This window comes from Misgurnus anguillicaudatus, chromosome 15 (assembly GCF_027580225.2).
Source record: "Misgurnus anguillicaudatus chromosome 15, ASM2758022v2, whole genome shotgun sequence".
Classification (NCBI taxonomy): Eukaryota; Metazoa; Chordata; class Actinopteri; order Cypriniformes; family Cobitidae; genus Misgurnus; species Misgurnus anguillicaudatus.
Genome location: NC_073351.2, coordinates 19874607 through 19898044, shown reverse-complemented (window position 1 = coordinate 19898044; position 23438 = coordinate 19874607). Strand labels below are relative to the sequence as shown.

The 23438-nt window shown below is 38.5% G+C and overlaps 1 protein-coding gene and 1 long non-coding RNA gene across 3 annotated transcripts in view; one reads left to right on the top strand and one right to left on the bottom strand.

Moving 5' to 3' along the window:
• sema4ba (sema domain, immunoglobulin domain (Ig), transmembrane domain (TM) and short cytoplasmic domain, (semaphorin) 4Ba) overlaps positions 1 to 23438 on the bottom strand; it is a 72738-nt gene that overhangs the window by 46392 nt on the left and 2908 nt on the right. The window contains exon 1 of one of the 2 annotated variants that reach the window (XM_073853577.1): positions 12255 to 12470. The exons of the other annotated variant lie outside the window; for it this stretch is intronic. The gene's annotated coding sequence lies outside the window, so the exon portion shown is untranslated. Of the gene's footprint in view, positions 1 to 12254; positions 12471 to 23438 lie in introns of those variants that run through there. 2 annotated transcript variants of the gene reach the window in all.
• LOC129452001 (uncharacterized) lies at positions 19142 to 21902 on the top strand. Its single transcript, XR_012357704.1, has 4 exons — positions 19142 to 19397; positions 21081 to 21227; positions 21543 to 21639; positions 21780 to 21902. It is a non-coding gene; the product is annotated as an uncharacterized lncRNA (long non-coding RNA).

Sequence of the window (23438 nt, the reverse complement as noted above, 5' to 3'; positions counted from 1 at the left end):
CTGTCAGCCTGTGCTGTGCTATAACATACAGTACAGAAATGCCTTGCGGGATACATACTATAGTCGTCAGGGGACTTGAGAAAGCAACTGCTATAGATCCTTCAGGATCCAGCATATAATTGTATATAAGCCGGTCTGGAAGAATGCCAGTGCCCTACAGCCTTATATGAGTGTACTATTATTCATTTACAAACTTTATTTAGTACCCACTTACTGTACAGCAATTCCCCTCTCTGTGTTGAGTTTTAAATAATACTAATAATTTGGGACAAATGGGTCACATCATCAAGACAGCAGGTGGACCATAGTGAAAAATACAGGCTAGCTCTTATAAATTATATGTAATCTGACAACATAGTAGTGTTTGTTTTTAAAAGGATCAAATTTAAAGGTGCAGTGTGTAATTTCACCACCTGTAACCCAAGCAGATTTGCCGAAGCAATCTTTTCTGAACACATCTGCCACGTTTTCCTGAAATTCTCAGATGTTATTAAAGCATTATCATAAAGCAGAAAAAAACATTTGTCAAAATGAAAAAAATAGGGCTACAGCATGTGATATCCATGGATTTACACTTGCGGCCAGCTGTTTTAAAAGTTAAGCGTACATCCAAATGCGCTGACGTTTGTGCAATACAGGTGTGGAGAACTGCAAAAGTCTGCTTTTAAAACTAGGTCACAGTCTGCTTTACCTCTTTGCTCACATTCTTAAATGTTTCCAATTGTTTAATATTATCTCACCATCTGATTTAATACATTATTCAGAGGTGTTATTGAACTGACAGTTTTGGTGCTGATAAGCTCTCCAAACTTCTCTGCTATACTTTACTTCTGCTTCCTGTTATGTCTGAGCTCTTGGCAGCACTTTAATAGTTGAATTTTTTGTCACCAACAAGAAATCTTTTATTTCTTAGCAGCAATGCAAGACATATTTTTCTCATAGTTCACATAAATGTTAAAATAAATAGGAAAAGGCTTAAAATATATATTTAATTACATCAAGACCAAACTTTTTATAAACATTCATCATTTTCTGAAGAAAAAATTTAATCAGATTTTTCTATTCCAGTGTGTTTATTCTTGTGATTTTATCAATGGATCTCATTCCCAATATAAAACACCAAAATATAAGCCATATAAGCAGTATTTGAAACATATTTCGTTCTTTTTTCTTACAGTGGTTTACAATAATCAAATCTAGATTTCTATCTACAAAGGCATAAACAAAGTTAGATGGTGGTTTTGTTTTCCTGCATGTTTTTGGCCATAGATGCACACAGCGAGTAGAAAATGCCTGCATTCCTGGTTCTTAACATGCTTAAGACAGATGCTAAGGTTGGTAAATGTGCTACACCCATCAATCACATCAAAGGGCCAATAACATGATGCGTGTGAGGGGCTTGACCTTCCTAATGGCCATCAATATCTCTCCCATCAGTCAAACTGCCTTTCACAGACAGACAGGTTCCTATACCAGTGCCTCCTAAATCCTCCAAACAGATGGGCTGCTAAGTTATCATAGCTACCAGTAAAAGCTATTAATAAATCTTATCACTCTTACCAGTAATAGCATTGATATAGCATTAGTCCCTGACTAGTAAGACGTGTTGTATTTTATTAACTACTTTAAACAACATCTTGCTATTGCTTTTGCAATATGTAGGCTTTTAAATGTGAATAAAATGTCTGTCACTGGAAAGATACCCTTAAAAGGTTCTACTTTGTAACATTTAGGCAGTGGCGGCTCGTGACGGCTCTTCCGAGGGGCGCAAATTCATGTTCAGAATGTCATTTGTGTTGCTTGTATTTTCAAAATATGTGTTCTGCGCGTTAAGTGAACCTATATGCATCACGTGCTTTGTCAAAATAAGTGCCTGCTGCACACGCGTCAAAACCGTTTATGATAAAAGAGACGCTCACGTTCACAAAATACATGCAAGACACTCCCTTATAACAGTAAACTTTGATTAGGCATGAGATTATGCCAAAATCTGGCAAACACGAGCGTCTCTTATATCATAAACCCTTTAGATGCACCTGCAGCAGGCACTTATTTTGACAAGACACATAATGCACATAGGATCACTCGACGCGCAGAAAACATATTTTGAAATTATGAACCACACACATGATGGGCTACATACATGTTGTGATGAACTTCGCATCGTGCGCCCTTAAAAAAAAGAAGGCACCGGACGCCACTGCATTTAGGTACAGATATGTACCTTTGAGTTAGTACTAATATGCACCCTTTACATACAAAGGTGTAAGGATGCAGCACCTGTGACAGCTTTTATATCTTATTTTCTGAAGTGTGTATCTCTCTACATACTCAATTTAACAAACTGCACAAATGCACAGCTCGATTCGATCAATATCGACAGAACGAAACAAAAATAATAATGCATGCTGAGATGTATAAGAGCTTTAATTTCCAGACTGCATTATTAATGTATCCTAATATACAATCCTGAATATAGAAAATGATCACACTACTTGATTCTGTAAAACACTGCTGAGGTGATAACTGTTTGCTGGCAGGAAAAACTGCATTTAACATGGGAATCCTGACCTTTATCTGTCAAGGTGATGATCTGCACCTTGTCTTCTCCGAGCATCCAGCACACTATCATCTCCATTCTCCTATTCTATTAAATCTTATGTCACCTTTTTGCATACAACCAGATAAACCGGACCCAGAAGAAATGATTTTTGTCATCAGTATACTTTTGACTTGTTTAACATCTAAAAATCCTAAATCCTTACGTCAAATAAAAACTGCACAATTTATTAAAACCATAGAGAATGTATTTTAAAATTATATTCAGAGATGAAATTTATAAATATCATGATATTGAAAAACAAAAAAAGACGACCAGTCAAAATGCATTTGAAAGCAACCAAAAGCAAGAAAATATTTCAAAACGTGATGGTGAAGCAATCACATAATCCCTTACTGCAGTAGGGTGACTGCGACAGCCGCTTCAATGTCTGCCTGAAAAGAGCTCAAGTGGCAAGCCCAACCTTTTAGACAGCAAACTACAAGGAAAAGATTCAATCTTTCATCATTTTATTTTTTCATCAAGCCCATGCGTGTAAAATCTTTTAGAAACAGTATGCAATTGAATCAGCGCTGTGAATACAATCAGCATCTTCTGATTCGCTGATGCTGGGAATTTACTTATGCGCCGCTCGTGCTGTTTAAAAAGAAAACCTGAGGGTCATCTGGGGCTGTTACGCTGCTGTAACTAAACCACTCAGCCTGCTGCGTGCAAACACTAACGGGTGGGAGATTTCACTGCGGGCGGCTCAATAAAGCGCTGCTCATTTCAGGGCCAAAGAGCGCAATGTCACTCAGGCATTGGCATCTCAATCATGTCTGTGATCCAAACAATTCCTTGCAACCCAGATATTTCGAGTAAATTCCACTCCACGCACGTTTGAGTCCTTGACAACGGGCTGTGACCGCGGAGGATGAGATGACCCAGAATTAATAGGGGGCCAAAATGGTCATGTCAATCAAAGTGGCAGCTCATAGCATTTGGCTTTGCTACCTGTTATTGTCAGTTTTACAGAAAAGTCAGCAGTAAGTAGACTGTTTGCCTATAAACTGATCTCTAATCAGTGCGTACAGTTGTTTATAATGACACCACAGGTCATGTTGAGACAAGACGAAACTAAAGCTTAACACATTCCAACACGCCACCTCTTTCAAACGTTGCTTAAAAAAAACCTTTTCATTAACTTCCTTTTATTTTAGGGTTTTATCTTGAGTATTGTGAGCTAAACATTGATTTGTTTTTTTAGAAAGGAAGTATTGCAGTACACGGTGTAGTTTCACCTGGAGGCGTAACTCAGTTTGTAATCCTATAGTAATTGCACCACCCAGCTCAGGTTATGCAGGTCAGAGCTGATGGTACAGAAGATGAAAATGAAATTTTGAGTTTCTGGCATGTGAATCTGATGTTTTCGTGCCAATTGGAGACGTGACCAGATTCATAGCTGATTATTTTCAAGATCCTTAGCAGATTGCTTAACACTTTGGATAGAGCCATGATGCAAGCAATAATAAACACGAGTGGTTGATATTGCATTGAAAAAGCCAGCCACAGCATGTTCTTATCACTCACAGTTGCACATTATTCTGTCAATAAAGCCTAAATTAAATGGGATACAGCATAACAAACCCTTTTTACTTTCAGCAAAACATGCTGATTTTTATACACAAGATTTTAGGATGTAACAAAAATATGCAGCTTTGATCTGACCCATAACAAGTTAAGTCTGCGCTCTCTAAGACAAAGTCTAAGCAGTGAATGATGCAGAAAAAAATGTGACCCTGTCTGTACAATTCAGGGCTAAAGTTTCATAATCTTATTAAACAATTATCTGTAGGAGCATCAACGTTTGATTTCAATAATGGCCTTAAACAGTCAATATTAAATATATCAAGGTTATGTTTTCACAGAATGTTCTTTACATTATGTAGGATGATTTAATGTAAAAACAGTAAATACAATTTTTAACTGGGTTTTCACAGACTCAAATCGTCACAAATTGGTCACAATTAATCACGATTAATCGCATACTAAATAATAGTGAGTATTTGCATAACACTCACACAGAGAAAAAATATTTATAATTTTTTTAATGTATACATAATAATTACACACAGTACACACACATATATATATTATGCAAACACTCACTTTAATTTTGTATGCAATTAATCGCGATTAATCGTTTACGACCACTAATTCGAACACATATAAAGCTATTAAAATACATTTTAAAAACACTATTAGCCAATGTCAATACTGTTTCCATTAAACAAATAAGAGTACACATGAAAGTGTATTTAAATGCCAATAAAGCCAAATGTAAAGAGGGTAGTGCATGATGAAACTATCAAACAATATGATACTTCCTATTGTATACCTGAAACCAAACCAAGCCTTTTCTCTTATGAGTTGAATGCTGTCACTGTTGTTAGTGCATGTAATGAATGATGAGGTTAATCTAAAACACAAGTTCTCCATTTCTATAAACTTGCCATCTTTGGTCCACTTTAATAAATCATTCAAAAGGTAGCGTACAGCATCTCTCCCACTTTCTCCCATACATCTCCACTCTTTTATACAAACACAAGTTAGGGCTGTTTAGACTGTACTGCTCTTCTCAAGCACGAAGCTTTCAGCCTGCCGTCCGCTTAAAGTACACTGTTCCAGCTGGCTGCACTTCACATACTGTACAGTTACACAAGTTTGTGCGCAGGTGGATAAAGGTGCTTTGGACTCTCTTGTGGCCATCTGGGTCAGAGATGGACATGTCAGAAAGGTTCAAGTGTGTGAGCAGGAGCACGCATTAGAGGAATATCTGACGGAGCATGTGACAGATAGGAATGCTTAAATGTGGAGCAGCAGAGCGGGGTGGGTTTAAAATCAGTTCCAGAAACTACAACTGCAGCCGCTTTAATCCGGAGACTCGCGATGGGTTTAAATCATCAAATATCCGATAAATTAATCTGTCAGCCCAGATCAGGTATCAGAGAAAACCAAAAGTAGCGTGGCGTGAAAAGGGTTCTGCTCAAGAGGAGCAGTTGTGTGGTGTGAATCTCTGCGTGGTCATGGTGAGGTATGTTTGAGAAGGTCGGAAAAGCCATTAGTGGAGTAGAGGGCATAACCAGGAATGCTTTAAGAAGATATCAGATCACGAGGTGTGTATGTGTGGTGAGTGTGTGAATACTGGAGCTACACTCATGTCTATTAATATGCATGCATAATTAATTAATGCCTTAAACTACACATGCAAGGTAATACATACTGTTAATACACGATGACGCACACACATTACTATATATACACAGAACTATACCACATTCTCGGTGGTTATGGACACGCTTTAGTCACCTAGCCTGTTTAAAATAGACCAGCATAAAACAGGAACAGGTGGGAAGGAAAGAAGTGTGTGTGTGTGTGTGTGTGTGTGTGTGTGTGTGTGTGTGTGTGTGTGTGTGTGTGTGTGTGTGTGTGTGTGTGTGATCAGCAGGCAACACACTAAACAACAGACATACTTGCCCTTTTCATAAGTGCCTCTAAATGATCAGTAGGTTGTTCGCAAGACATTTGCATAAAGTGTCAAATCAAAATAGCCCACTTTGGGGTCTACATTTCTCCTCTCTTCCCTCTCTCCCTTTGGTCAGAAGCCACTAAAGGTCTCAGGAACAAGCAAGCAAACACTAAGTTTTGGTCCATTTCCAACTCCAGAGCCAGTTCCCACACAATGCCCCTGGGATTTTCACTGGGAAAACCAGAGGGGGGGTCTCTGACGTCCCTTAAAGACTTCCCAGCAGTGAGTAAAACCACAGCGCCTAATCTTCCCCAGGCCTCGAGTTAGGTTTACAAAGCTACATAAACCCTGTCAGAGCTACTAAACTGTTGTTCCCACTGTTTGTCACTTATTGCAGCATCTGAGGTTACATCAGTAGCGTGAGCAATGGCGCCAGTGATGCAGGCTTCAATGCCCAAAATGGTCCCAAGCTGTCACTGGGACAGCACCCCCTAAAAGGTCCTAATATGTATCATGTATGTATAGATGTGTATGCATTTGGTACCAATAGGAACCTCTGAGGAACTAATATGAACTGTTTGGCACCAATATGTACCTCAGAGATACTAATTTGAACTCTTTGGTACCAATATGTACCTCAGAGATACAAATATGAACTTTTTGGTACCAATATGTACCTCTGAGGAACTAATATGCACTCTTTGGTACCAATATGTACCTCAGAGATACTAATATGAACTCTTTGGTACCAATATGTACCTCTGAGGAGTACCAATATGCACCTCTGAGGATCTAATATGCACTCTTTGGTACCAATGTTAACTCTTTGGTACCAATATGTACCTCTGATGAACTAAGATGCACTCTTTGGTACCAATATGTACCTCAGAGATACTAATATGAACTCTTTGGTACCAATATGTACCTCTGAGGAGTACCAATATGCACCTCTGAGGATCTAATATGCACTCTTTGGTACCAATGTTAACTCTTTGGTACCAATATGTACCTCTGATGAACTAAGATGCACTCTTTGGTACCAATATGTACCTCAGAGATACTAATATGAACTCTTTGGTACCAATATGTACCTCTGAGTAACTAAGATGCACTATTTGGTACCAATATGTACCTCAGAGATACTAATATGAACTTTTTGGTACCAATATGTACCTCAGAGATACTAATATGAGCTTTTTGGTAACTATGTACCTCTGAAGAACTAATATGCACTCTTTGGTACCAGTATGTACCTCTGAGGAACTAATATGCACTCTTTGGTACCAATATGTACCTCTGAAAAACTAAGATGCACTCTTTGGTACCAATATGTACCTCAGAGGAACTATATGAACTTTTTGGTACCAATATGTACTTTTTGGTACCAATATGTACCTCAGATATACTAATATGAACTCTTTGGTACCAATATGTACCCCTGAGGAACTAATATGAACTCTTTGGTACCAATATGTACCTCTAAGGAACTAATATGCACTCTTTGGAACAATATGTACCTCAGAGATACAAATGTGAACTTTTTGGTACCAATATGTACCTTAGAGATACACATATGAACTTTTTTGTACCAATATGTACCTCTGAGGAACTAATATGCACTCTTTGGTACTAATATGTACTTCAGAGATACTAATATGAACTCTTTGTTACCAATATGTACCTCTGAGGAACTAATAAGCACTCTTTGGTACCAATATGAACTCTTTTGTACCAATATACACTCTTTGGTGCCAGTGTGAACTCTTTGGTACCACTTTGTACTTCAGAGATACTAATATGAACTTTTTGGTACCAATATGTACCTCTGAGGAACTAATATGCACTCTTTGGTACCAATATGTACCTCAGAGATACTATTATACACTTTTTGGTACCAATATGTGCCTCTGAGGAACTAATATGAACTCTTTGGTACCAATATGTACCTCTAAGGAACTAAGATGCACTCTTTGGTACCAATGTGAACTCTTTGGTACCAATATGTACCTCAGAGATACTAATATGCACTCTTTGGTACCAATATGTACCTCAGAGATACTAATATGCACTCGTTGGTACCAATATGTACCTCCGAGGTACTAATATGCACTCTTTGGTACCAATATGTACCTCAGAGATACTAATATGCACTCGTTGGTACCAATATGTACCTCCGAGGAACTAATATGAACTCTTTGGTACCAATATGTACCTCAGAGATACTAATATGCACTCTTTGGTACCAATATGTACCTCTGAGGAACTAATATGAACTTTTTGGTACCAATACTGTATGTACCTCTGAGGAACTAATATGAACTATTTGGTACCAATATGCACTTCTGAGGAACTAATATGAACTATTTGGTACCAATATGCACTTCTGAGGAACTAATATGCACTCTTTGGGTCTCCATTAATCTATCAATATGTACCTCAGAGATACTAAAATGAAATTTTTGGTACCAATGTGTACATCAAAAGTACTAATATGAACTAGATGAACTTTTCAAAAGGCTACTGCCCCAGTGACAGCTAGGGACCATTTATGACATTTTTTCTGACTGTGCAAGGAACGGTGCATGACAAATGTTCATTGACAAAAAAAAAAAAACATTGGTAGGCTATAACATGGAAATTCTCAATGTATCCTCAAAACAACACAAGTTGAACTGACAAGTAACGACAAACTCCTGTTTCTGTTAAATTCACGTCAGATAAGGCAGGTGTTATTTATGTTCAGACATGTATATGCTATATGGGTAAAAGGGATTTTTTTTCCCTTTTTTCCCACTATTGCTAAAACAAGTAATCATTTTAATACAGATACATTTCTTGTAAATATACTGTACAAAGTGGTTATACAGTGCATTGTTATTTATGTGCTGTATCACTAGTTTATCCAGAAATGTAATAATACAAAACATTACTTATGACTGAAACTGAAAGGTTAATTCAAAGTACACAAGGTGTTTTTTTAGGGAGGAGGTTGTTGGGGAGTGTCAAACGAACAGAGGCGTTATAACTGTCAGCAGTTATTGGTGTGGAAAGAAAGGGACCGTGCTTGCGTGCAAGTCTCACAACACTCACAAACTAAGTCTTGTGCTTATTTACATTCCACGCTTCTACTAGAGCACATACCTGACCCAGTTTTTAATCCAAGTTAAAAAGTGCACACACACGTGCACATGCAGAGGCAGGTATACAGTAGTTAGGATCAGGAGAAATCAAAGGAAAAGCTGGAAAAATAGCCCTGGGATCTGATGACTGTGATGAGAAACAGGTGGACCGGAGAGACCTGGAGAGACCGGAGAGAATGGAGAGCTTTGTGCTCCGCAAAGATACTACAAAGAGATACGGTCTGCATCTGCTCCGCTTTTACTCTTGACCTAATATGCAACAGGCTGCCACAAATTTAGTAAAGCCCTTCTTGCCTTTTTTTCTTAAAAAAAATATTTCTTTCAACATTATTTAACCTCAGATAAAATCAGAGATCTCACCATTATGATACGCTTTCTAAAAGCTACTGGTTCTTGTTGGGGGGATGTAACTTCTCCAAACGTCCATTCAAATGCATTCCTTGGTTTTAAAACTCTCTTGTCTGGTATAGTTTATGGTGTGGTATTTAGTTGAACAGAAGCAAGGAGCTACACACAAGCTGTGGACTATTAGTATAACAGCCACCGTCTTTTACCAACCAGCCAAACACTTTCTGACAGCCTCACACAGGCCGACCATTGTCAAGACTCCTGTACCCATAATTCTGTTGCCAGCTGCTGTCTTTGTGGATCAGACTAAAGAAATACACAGAGAGCAGACTACCAGCACAATCAGCCTATTTCATTTCATCTGTTTCACCTTCTCCCGCTCTTTTTGTTGTACTCTTTAAACTTTTCTAAAACTTTTTATGAGCATGCGTCGATTTATTAAAGTTTTCACAGAAGGTGGCTCTCATCCAAAAGTTGGTTACCTTGGTGTCTTCTGCTTACATGGGCGGCTTAATTCTAATGCTGCGTTCAGACCAGCCGTGGTAGAGGCGTCAAGCGCCAGTGATTTCAATATTAAGTCAATGAAAAGACGCGTTGGCGCGCGTCTAGAGGTCTCACAGCGCGAATGAGGCGTTTAGCGTGGTAGACGGGATTCCGCCTCTTTCGCGAGGCTAGTTCGCGCGAATGGCGTGAATTGAGCGTTGCTGCGGGAAACTTGCAAGTTGAAAATTTTGAACTTTGGTGGAAAAACACGCCACGTTAACCAATCAGGAGCTTGCTCTAGTAGTGACATGATTACAGGAAGCGAGCGGAGTCGCAGAAACCTATGGAAGGCCCTCCCATGACACGAATTTCCACGAGAATGTCTCGATGACTAGAATTTCACGTGCGGCTTTCACACACAAATGGTTTTTCACGTCGGTTTTCATATATACTTCTGTGTCCGCGTCGATAAGTGATGGAGGTAAATAGACAGCAACTCTTGTTGCAGTTCAGTTAAATCACTCCTCAACTTGGCCCATCTTCGTTCTCACAGTCGCAAATGGAAATGCGACGCAGTTTTTTTACCTGATGAGAGGGGTTCCAGTAGACCAATCTTGTGGTCCACGTAGAACAGACGCGGTGTTAAAATTTTGTCAAGGTGTGCATCAGTCTACGCTAAGATGTGCACAGCGTACGGATATGGCGTAGTTACGGCATAGACCTTACGCACGATTACACGATAACTTTTTTGCATTAAACTAATAGCCCTTTACAAAGAGCACATAATCTGCATACACTGTGAGAGAAATGGTCAAAATATGTACCCCAGCTGTCAACTTGGGCACTACCCATTACAAATGCCATAATTTGTACCAAAGGATACTACTGTATATGAGATACTAATATTAGTTCTTCAGGTGCAATGGTGTACTTGTTGAAAAGGTACCGCCTGAGTGACAGCTGTGGTACATATTTTACCATTTTTTCTGACAGTGTACATCACACGACTCAAAATTTCACATATTTGGTCAAATCTAAATTTAAAATTGCCTCAGAATTTGTCTAAAATAAGTCAAGGCATTATCAGGAGTATGTCTATGGTACCTTACAGATGTTGTCTATGTAGGCAGCTTACTACACAATCCATACTGTAAACTGTGTACAAATTCAGCTCTTTGAAGAGGACTAAAATTGCTGTTTTTGATAGCGTTCCCTTTAATTCCTTGACTACAGTGGTTATCTCCTTTATGCAGATGTCCAACAAGCAACAACAGAAAAAACATGTATTTTACATGTATTACAAATTACTCTTCCATCCTGTTCACAAAGAAAGCAAACCTACACGTCAACAAAAGAAAGCTTATCTCGCTGATGTGGTTTAGCTTTTTAAGTGATGAAACATTAATAGTCACCAATCTGTTGATGAATAACTTGGATAGAGGTGTCTGATTTCTTAATAACACCTGTAGTCTCCGCCCCCAACATGACCATGACCTAATCACAGATATCTCAAGATGCCAAAACCACATGAGCAAAGAAAGCTCAAAGGAGCCAACAGCTTTTATTAAAGAACCTCATGCTTCTCGCTTTTCAGTTTTTCCCTTGACTCGCAAAGCCGTACGCTCCCGAGTTCATGGAAAGTTTCAACGTGCTGCTGCTGGAAAGGAGTGCGCTGGATGTCACATACACTCCAGTCTGCTGGCAGAGACCCCGACTGGAAAGAGAGCAGTGAGCACGTCTGTGTGTGCATATGTGTGCGTGTATAACTCTGAAGATCAAGAGAGAACCTTTGTCCAAGGGCTCACACACACCGGCCAACCTAAACTACAACACCCCGAAGAACCGATCATTTGAAAGCGAACCCAAACAAACACAGGATCTCGAGACACGTACACAAACAGAAGCAGACCGAGCTTGCTGTCCTGTGATCCATCATGACCCGCTATCACCTCCCTGATAACGTCTTACAGTGATGGGATTGTCTTGTGTCAACCCACACCCTCCCCCTCGAACCCTCCCAAACCAGCGCCACTTAAAGAGCCCCTTGCAATAACAAACCCCCATGCGGACACGCCACCCGCCTGCAGCGTATAACAGGAGAGAGACGCAATAAAACACCCCTTTCATTTGCACACTAACCAAACACCCCCACAGACACCAATCAATCATTAACGGCAACCAGTTAGAGACATATGTAGAAGTGCTGAGTACTTACTCTTCAAGACACAGATTTCCAGCTCAGTTCTTCAGAGGGAAAAATCCTTTTGGGAAATCAAGGAAAGTCAGAATCCTTTATGAAAGTAGTGTTTGAGAGTAAATCCGACTTTAGGTTGCCGGGTTCAGTTGTTTACGGGGTCTGGATATAAGGGTCGGTAGTACAACGTTCATGCTCTGTCTGCTGCTGTGACTGAGTGTGTATCTAACACGCTGGTGTAGTAATGCCTAGCTGCCTCTGACTTAAGCAATGCTCCTCCCCTTTTACGCTACGCTCAGAAGAGAGAGAGAGAGAGAGAGAGAGAGAGAGAGAGAGAGAGAGAGAAAACACAGCACTGTACTTGATCATCATCACAAAAGCTTAATAGAAATCACAAGGTTTCTTAACTTTAGTTTTAGGTTTAGGTGGTGTACCCGTGCTTCCTTCATCTTGAATCTCAGCTTTTATCCAACGGACAGCATTTTGAGTTGAAACAGCCCAGTACAGGTTAAATTGCAATCCAACAGGCTGGGTTATTTCCTTTTTGACCCAACGCTGGGTTGAAAATAACCCTGCATTTTTTCTTAGAGAGAGAAAAACAATCAAGAAATTAAATGGACAAAAAAGTTATTGATGATTTGACTAGAGGAGTTCAAATCACACTTGAACCTAAAGATTAGAAGTCCTAAACGGTCCTAAAATGTTTTAAATTGTTTGGTGCTCATTCAAGTAAAAAACTGGAGTGACAAATCTTCCAATTATGCCCCTAGTTAACAAGGGAAGTAAACTACTGAGTGGAATAGAGGAGCAGTCACAGTTGGGAATCCCTGTGACCAAAATAGTGCTGCTAATTATGTATTGAGGGGAAATGCTAAGCAGGCAGATGGAATGGTAGGTTTGGGGTGTCAGACTTCGGGATGCCATCATTAGGAAACATGGATGAGCCAAATTCAGAACCAGCGTGTCATGAGAGACGGGAAGCAGAGCCCAGTCACTTATCAGCCTCTTTACTTACAGACACCAGATGCTGAGGGGATCTCCGCCCCCTTTATCCTGACTTTATACCATCTGAACATATACACGTAATTTAAAGGAAAACACCACAGTTTTTTAATATTTTACTATGTTCTTACCTCAACTTAGATGAAATAATACACACCTATCTTTTTTCAATGCGTGCACTTAATCTTTGTACAGCGCGTTGTGAATGTGTTAGCATTTAGCCTAGCCCCATTCATTCCTATGGCTCCAAACAGGGAGGAATAGAAGCCACCAAACACTTCCATGTTTTCCCTATTTAAAGATTCTTACATGAGTAGTTACACGAGTAAGTATGGTGGCACAAAATAAAACTTTTGTTTGGAGCCATAGGAATGAACAAACAATTTTTTTGAGTGTATGCTAAACGCTAACACAAGCGCTGTACAAAGTGCACGCATTGAAAAAAGATAGGGATGTATTAAGTCATCTTAGTTGAGGTAAGAACATAGTAAAATATTGAAAACGGTTGTGTTTTCCTTTAACAACAGACTGTAAAAATCATTTTTACTACATAAAATCATCCTATATAAAGTAAAGGACATTTGAAAAATACAACCTTGATATCTTTAATATTGACTGAGTAAGCTGAAATCAAACTTTGATGCTCCTAAACTCACAATTAGATCATAAAACTGTTGCCAGGAACTGTTGCATAATATTCGACATGCAATCCAAATCAGAAATCTACTTTGTTTAGATATGTTAAGATTTTGACATTCGACCCCCAAGCAACTAAAAATACAAACAACTGCATCTTTTCTCAGCTGCAACAAGCGTCTTTTTTCTCCCAAAACGCAGGCTTGACTGATGCGCCGTGAACATTTTACAGACAGCTTTGCTGTGGACCCCCCTCTCTCTCTCATTTGTCATCCGAAGTTAAACTCCCGGGGTCTCGTGTTTACCCAGTAAAGAGAAGCAATGGCTCAAGTTTTTGCCTGTTAATCTCTCTATAGGAGGTGCGTAATCCCCTAAATTTGAAGGCAGATTAGAGTTTTAAATCTTACATCATGCATGTCTTGCTAGGTTAGAAGGCATTTGTTCATTTTTTCAAAATATAATATATGACCAAATCCTTGATAAACTAATTTTTAATTTAAATAATAAATTAGGAACAAACAAAAAAATCCAAAACACACTGAAAGAACCCAAGCCCTTTCAATATTCATTTTAGAGACTAAACGCTATTCTGACCTCTATAGATTATAATGGGTATTACAGTCAGTCTGCATTCTAGTCAAGTGCCTTCACTTGAACTACAGGAAAAAGAAGTGAAAAAAGTAGATTTTGGTAGAATTTCAGTGTTTCATAAAAATAAGTCCTTGTCTGTCATGCTCCAAATTGTAAAATGATCTTTATTTGTACGTTTTCTAAAAGGTGTACCTTCCTAAATATTTCCAACAAAGGATGCATGTCCATCATAAGCAAAGCACTTAAAACATGCAAAAATGAGAAAATAAATGCAGGATCTGACTGATGTTAAAATAGTTTATTAAGAGCAATATAACACATCTTACTTGCCTTGACTGACTTTAATTTGACTCTGCTGACTCTGTCGAATTTTGTTATGCAGACTCTGCAATTGTTTTAAACTACTGTGCGCGCTTCTACGCGTTCGTGCGAGTCTCACATCTAACAGTGATTGACAGCGCTCTGGTCCAATGGTGCAGTGGGCATTTCAGGTTGACAGTAAATCTAGCTAGCCCAATGAGATTGGAGGGGGGGCGGTGCCACCCCGGGTCCCCTCCCCCTCTAGACATGCCCCTGATGCAGAGAGACTGACAGACATGAGAATTAGCAAAGCTCTCACTGAACAGAGTTAGACAAATAAAGTACCATGACATACGTTGATAAAAGCACTAAAATGTGCTGTATTAGCATACCAAATAAACAGCAGAAAAATTCAAAATCAGGCCATGATGTCAATCTCTGACTGTGAACACGAGGGAGTTTTAAGTAAGGGATAATGTAGAGGCAGCCGGTAGTTATTGGGAAATAAGCCCCGACAGTGTGATCAGGACCCGACGCGAAGCGGAGGGTCTTGTATCACACTGAAGGGGCTTATTTCCCAATAACTACCGGCTGCCTCTACATTATCCCGCTTATTACACGGCTACTTGCCACATAAGAAAAAAAACTGGACATGAATATGAATTTGAAACATTTTATTGGCATATTTGTTTTAAATTAACATTTTTATCCTTCCGCGAAACTTTGCACAGATGCATAAAATGATCGTAATACCTTATAAAGATCCTCTGCTTCATACTTGTCTCCGTTTTTTCTCTTTAAGAAGTTTTAATCCCCATTCTGTATTTTTTTGTGTGTTGGCTTCGTAGCTGTCATGCTCTATTTTGTCAAGTTCAGTCTCAGTAAGCTGTCTGTCTCTTGTCGTGGTTGTCGAGTGTTTGTCACAAGATGGCGCCACACAGACAGTAATCATTATTGATCTTTATTGGCGCAGAGCGATATTACTCGTGCAAGTAGCCCGGCTATGCGTTATTATTTTGGAGCGGTTATTATTCGAAAAGAACGAACCTGCAAATGTCTCAACTGACCAATCAGAATCAAGCATTCCAGAGAGCCGTGTAATAAGGGCTTTTAATTACTGTAAGTGTACAATCCAATCCATTTTCATTTAGGTGTAATAAACCTTTCAGATAGATAAACGATAACTTCACTAACTAAATGTATGCTACATATACTCCAGGGTCCAGTTTGTACACCGAGTCTGAATATACAGGTTAACTTAAAAAGTATACCTGGTATACCACATTGCTTACTGCAAAACTAAGATATAAAATGTCTGTTTACTTTCTCTCAACTGTGACAGGCAATATGTTAATTTGGTAAATGTATTCCATAAATAGTGGCATTAATCTGTTTTTCAGCACCTTTGAAGGGGATGTCTCCAGGGGTCCAGATTATATTTCGACTGGTGAAAGATCAAAAAAGACTTCTTAAATTTACTTTCATCTGGATGACTAACGTCTCACCCTTATAAAACTTTATAAGCTTTGCCATCAGCCTTTGTAGACATCGTTCCTCACCAAGAGGCCTTTAAATTCAGAGTGTTATCTTCTTGTGAACTTTGGGATTAGCTAAAGGTTAAAACAAACACTTGGGCTTACTTTATTTGGATAAATTAATCCCAGCTAAATTATTTTAAAATTAAGTGTTTTTAATTAATTTTTAATTTACATTTAGTAATCCAAAATGACTTACAGTGAGGAAAACAATAAAGCTATTCATCTTAGGAAGGCAATAAAATGAAAAGTGCTATACAAAGTTTGAGCAAATTTAAGAGACCAATCACCTGTTGGAAGAAGTGGAAAGTATCGTTTTTTAAAATCTATTAAAGGATTAGTCCATTTTCTTAAAAGAAAAATCCAGACAACTTACTCACCACCATGTCATCCAAAATGTTGATATCTTTCTCTGTTCAGTCGAGAAGAAATGTTGTTTTTTGAGGAAAACATTGCAGGATTTTTCACATTTTAAGGGATGATTGTCATTTTTGACAATAAAAATAAAAAATATACACTTTTAAACCACAATTTCTCGTCTAGATCCGGTCTTCAAAGCACAGTGTGACCTCACGCAATACGCCATGACGTCAAGAGGTCACAGAGGACGAACGCGAAACTCCGCTCCAGTGTTTACAAGTGTGTTGAAAGAGGACCGTTCCGACGTTGTTGTATGTCAAATGATACTAATTAATGTCTTTGTGTCAGTTTATTGTTTAAAATGGTCCGCAAATGTGCGTTTCATATATGTAACACGTGACCTCCCTACATCACTACGCATTTACGTGAGGTCGCGCTGGACCGGACCTAGACGAAAAGCTGTGGTCCAAAACTGCACATTTTTCATTTTTATTGTCAAAAATGACAATCGTTTCGCTAGACAAGACCCTTATGCCTCGTTTGGGATCGTTTATAGTCCTTTGAAACTCCGTTGAAAAAACTGTTAAGTGTTTAGGTATTAAGTGTTGGGCTCTATTAAAGTCCATTAAAATGAGAAAAATCCTGCAATGTTTTCCTCAAAAAACATAATTTCTTCTCGACTGAACAAAGAAAGACATCAACATTTTGGATGACATGGTGGTGAGTAAATAATCTGGATTTTTCTTTTAAGAAAATTGACTATTCCTTTAAATTAACATAATTCTATAAATTATACATTTATTCATTACATCATTGCATTATGACCTATAAAAATGCTTTACTAAACCTATGTTGCAAAACATTATTATGAAAAATATGGTGATTCCAATGTTTCCTTGTTGAGAAATTTAAAGGCACAGAAAAAGATTTTGGCTGCTGACTTTGAAATAAAGAGCAGAAACGTTTCCTCAGGTGGCTGTCCATATCAAAGGAGTTATAACTCGCTTTCATGTGCCCGCTATTTCAATTCCCCCGGCAGCACGTAACAGATCATTCGCCAGACCCCGACGTCCCTCCTTCTAGTCAGTAAAAATAATTAAACAGGAAAGCTCTGTAAGTAAAGTTCTTCCCTGTTCACGTCCAGCAATAACACATGACCTAATTTATATGCATGCCAAGCACTTATTCAGCAATAAGTGCTTATTAAAACAAATGTTTAAATCTGGTTATAGGTTCTTTACTAAACAGACTGTGCTGTACACATCCCTACATAGGCTAAGTACATATACATATAGGCTAAGGGAGGATGAGGGCCATCATTCAATCTATTCAACAAGGCCAAGAGCAGACAGAAGTCTTGTATTCAAGCCAGGCCACAGGGGAGCTTCAAATAAAACACTAATTAACAAATTAAAAGACTTTTCTGTTCAGCCACACTGATTCATGCATGAGGCAAGTGGACGGTCCACCCCAGCAAAATGGGCTTCAATAGTCAGAACGTCTTGGAAAAAGTGCAGCCAGGCGTTTTTTGCCATAGCGCTGCTGAGCTTGTAAAAGGGGCATCTGTTTTGTTTCAGCCCAGCTGAGAGTAATGAACCTGTGTATGCAATGAGCCACGACTAAAAAAATCTTAGGAAAGTCAATAGTAGTTCTTTATACCACCCTTAAGGACACACACACACCACACTTATACAACGAAGAATTGACATAAACTTTCCTTCTTTCCTTCCAGGTTGAACTGTCAACTATAATGTTTTTCTTCTAAGATCATACATTATCATTAAAAACTGTGTGAGACAGACACTTCACAAACACACAGATTGCTCTGTGCCCACGAGCTACAGTAAGCTGGACATCAATTACATCACACATCATATTGGCTCTCTCATGTCCTGTGATCATTTTCATGATGTCAAAACTGCTGAATACTGTATGCCACAGGCAACGTATTTGATCCGAGAACAGCAATACTATTTACATAAATAATTGAGAATGAATAATGATATTTCAGTCTGTTCACCACACACAGATATTATTTGACTTATATAGTAGTACAACCTTTACATTTTTTGTTGTTCATTTTTTATCTTTTTTGGAGCTTGACAGCATGTGGTCACTTTACGGTGCAGGGTTCCCAAACCTTAGTTAACTTCAAATTCAAGGACCTTTCAAGGACTTTCCAGGTCCAATACCCTCATATTCAAGGACTAAATGTGGGGACATATTTCAAGTGAGAGCAAGTCATGTTACCTTTTAAGATACATTGTTACTGGCCCCTTTGATGGAACTCGCGCTGCGTCACTGCGGTGACACTTTGGGGACGCCTCCAGTGGTAAGTGCGTCTGAATATGTGTATCAAACGACAAAGACAGGGTGACGCGGGAGCCAGGAAGTACAAAGATTGCCAAAGACGGCGTTACAGGGACGCAGGAAGTATGGCAAGGGAGACGCAGAGTCTCGTTCCCTTCTCAGGGAACAACAGATACACAGCAAAATCACCAGTGTTAAATTTTCAGGGATGGTGTTAAATACACAGTGTTGATGCTGTTTTAACACTATCTGGTAATAAAATAACACTGCCATTGCTAGGCCAGTGTTATATCCACGACAGTGTCAGTGTTAAACAAGGGTGTTATCAGATTTCACTCTGAGCGGTGTAAATCAAGCCACGCCTCCACTAAACATTTCCTGTCAGGGATTTTACCGCCATTTTCTTTCAAAGGAGGACTGAAGAGAGCAGGTAAATCTCATATTCACTTGGTTTTGCTAAATTAAACTGTTATTTCTCTGTCTGACTCTACGCAGCCATATGCCAAAAAACCTAAATAAGATATTTTTCCCATTTTATTTCCCCTTTGTTCGTTATTTGGTTCAGTTTAATCAGAGCTACCTTGTGTTACGTTGTTCCCTTGTTAGTTTAGTATAAAGTTAAACTGCTAGCTAAAAGTTTTAACCAAGAAGGATAATATTAACAGGAGATATGAATGAAAGAATTGAACCATGATAAAACGCGACATGCACTACAAATTGAAGGTATGAAATTAAGTTAAATGAAAGCTCGTTTATTCACCATATGATGCTCGTTATGAGGTAATCATATAGGCTAGATACCGTGAGTTAACGAGGTCGTTTACATGCACGTGAGTGCACGGATATCGGTTAATTATTCAAATTACTGAAAAACACGGAGAAAACCGCAACCGCATCGTCATGTGTTTTTCCAAGATGTATGCAAACAGGGGAAATATCACCAAACCAACAATTCATTTTACCAAAACCTCACTATTGGCGCTTTTCCATCGCATAGCACCCCACGGTTTGGTTTGGTTTGGGTCGGGTCAGCTTACTTTTGGGAGCTTTTCCATTGGGATCACTTCGTAGTACCCGATACTTTTTTTCGTACCACCTCGGTTGGGGTTCCAAGCGACCCGAGCTGATACCAAACGTGACGCGTAAACACTGTAGTTCACTGATTGGTCTGAGAGAATCGTCATCGGCGCCGTCATCCTATTATGTAAAATATTAGCTTTAGCTTGCTGCTAGCTTGCGCTGTCTCGAGCAAACATGTTGTCATCTGTGCTCTGTTTTAAGTTTCCAAACACCCTTTTAGCGATTAAAAACATCCACATGTTGTGAATCAGGAACACATAAAAGTTTTTTCCAGACTTGCAGTTTGTGGCGGCACATTCGCGACGTGCACGTCAGTATTATTTATGCTTTAATGCAACTTCATTGAGGCTCAGCCTGAGCGCCGTCGACAGACGCCACGGGTGTTTGAACAGAAACTGTTATGTGAGACAGAGTTAGTTATAAACGCGATGTGCAAAGTAAACTTCTATTTGTGGTGGCCAATTTTAATTTTGTGGCGGCACATTCGCGACGTGCACGTCAGTATTATTTATGCTTTAATGCAACTAGGCTCAGCGGAGCCGTCGACTGACGCCACGGGTGTTTGAACAGAAACTGTCATGTGAGACAGAGGTAGTATTAAACGCGATGTGCAAAGTAAACATCTATTTGTGGTGGCCAATTTTAATTTTGTGGCGGACTAATAAATAAATGTATGGGAATGTACAGGACGCTCTCTCTTGTATGATGTCACAGCCGTATGCAGCGCAAATATAACGACACGCCTATAATTCCTCCCACTGCGAAGTGATACTAAACTCAATGGAAAAGCTAACCACGCCAAAGTGAGGTGAGCTGACCCGACCCAAACTGGACTAAACCGTGGGGTGCTATGCAATGGAAAAGCGCCATATATATCATCATTTGTATGCACAGATTGCTGGATTGGATGCATTGTGTGTTGTAAGCTTTTCGTGGCGCTAGATGTCAGACAGATGCAAATGGCAAATAACTTACATACGAAAGTGTAAAACGTGTATGGCGAACATTTGTTTTTCTGTCATTAACGTTATAGATGCTAGTTTGGTGAAAGTACACACTGAGTGCTTCAAATCATTCAGAAGAGATGCTGTTTTTAAGGGCAGTTTATTAAAGAAGACCTGACATGGATGACTTCCAATGAGAAACGACTGCTAATACTTATATAAATTCATTACAGAAGGTAAGTTTATATATTTATACATATAAATCATTTTATTTAACATAACTGAACAGTTAACCAATCTTTTTAGTATAGTTTTGTACATATTATGGTTATTAATCTGGCAAGAAAGTCACATGACCTGCTGCCAACTTTAATAAAAATATATTATCTTCTCATACATCGTTTTGCTATTGATATCTTATTAAATAGCAATCAAATTGATTAATAATTTGGAAATGTATAAATGAAGATTCATATTGTCTTGAGTGCTGTTTTTAATATAAAAAGAATGTTGAGTTTTCAGAGTCTTTATTGTCATTTTTTTTGTGATAGGACCCTACCAGACTATATTTGAATACGGCATACCCATGAATTCTGAACTGTTATTCCTTAACCCAGTTTGGAGGATAAGAGCTTACCAACTAGTTATGTGAGTACACACAGTACATTAGTACTGTACACTGTCTCTAACATGATTTGTTATACTGAGATGATTTTGATTCAAATAACGGTTAAAACTGCACCCTTTTTGGTATTTTCTTGACTCTTTTTGTCTTTGAAAATCTGCAGAAATATGCTGAGGTGATGTATTGCAAAATAGCCAACATACAACAATTAAAGGATAGTTGCAGACTACATCCTGATGAAGATATGGATGACCCTCTGTCTGGTCAACAATAGTTTAAATGGTAAGTGTACATGGGTTTGCTACTTTTACGGTTTTAAAGTTTAACTGTATACTCATGGTGTTTAAATTCTGTTTTGCTAGGATGGGACAGTGATGTGGCAGCTCTTCCCTAGCTCATTCACTTCTTGCCTTCATTTGTGAAAGGAAGAAAGACTGGAGAGGGTCAATGTGCAACTGAAGCTACTGATTGTGCTGTGTAAGTTTTTTTTGGTATTTTGTTCTAGTTGTTTATTCAGCAGTTAGTTTGCTTGCATTGTTCACCCCATGTAAATGCATACAAGTTCATAAATACACATCAAATACATTCATCAAATACACTCTTTTAAAACACTCTTAGGTGATGAGCATCAATCCATGCTTTGAGGTGGATGGATCAGCACAGCCCTGCCTGCTCTGCGTTGGGAACAGAAGTTGCATCCAGAGTTTTTGCATCATTCTGGACCAAAAAGCCATTCCCTGCATGATGAAGACCACTGATGCAGCCTTCCACTACATCATGAGTAAAACAACTACAGAACTAAATACCAGGTTGGAAAGTATTTAAGAAAAATGAAACGTCTTTTGAATTGAAATGTCTGTTTTGTTATGGAAACATCTTTAGTATTGTGAAGGATAAGCATTTCTGCTTGCCAGTAAGGTAATTGCGATGTATTTTAATGTTCAAGTTTTGAGTAGGGTGGCATATTTTTTTTAACTCTCATTTGATTTATTAAAGACCTTATAATAATTGGTTTTCATGTCACTGCGCTGTGGTATAAGATAACTTTCATTATTCCATACTGTGTATTCTGTTTCTAATTGTAGCTGAGATATTTAAATAAGCAGTGTTAAATGCAAAGTGTTGTGTGTGTGTATCAATGTAAATATTAAATGTGATGTACTTTAATAAAAAGAGGTTTTGCAATATTTCTTGTCATTTGTCTTTTATAGAAACAACCCATTAGCAAAAAAAGTGGCTATTAATCAGTATTTTAACACTTAACATTGTTGAATTCACATTGCACTGGTGTTGACCTTAAATTAGGAGTGTTAATTTTTAACACTGTATTTCTGTGCCAACACCAGTGTAGTGTGGAAACAACAATGAATAGTGTTGAACAAAGTGTAAAATTTAACAATATTGAGTGTTGAATTAACATTTAATGGGTGTTGGCAAATTAACACTACACTTTTGACTAAATTAACACAGTGTAGTGTGGACACATATACACACTTTGCCAGTGTTAAATTTGACACCGTGGGTGTTATTTTAACACCAGTGATTTTGCTGTGTACATATGTAAACCGAGACGTTTTCATGTGTCAAACACAACTATGCAAAAAAAACATTTTGGTATGAATCAACATTCGCATACAGAAGATATAAGCATTTAAAGTGAACAGTTTAGCACGTGTGCTTACAAAGTCTTGAATTTTTATGATATTATCCTACACTACACAGGGAATAATATGGATTTTTTTTTCCAAAAAACTTCTTGCATAAAATAGATTCAAGCACTTTCAATGACCTATATCTATGTATGTATATTTTCAGGGCCTTG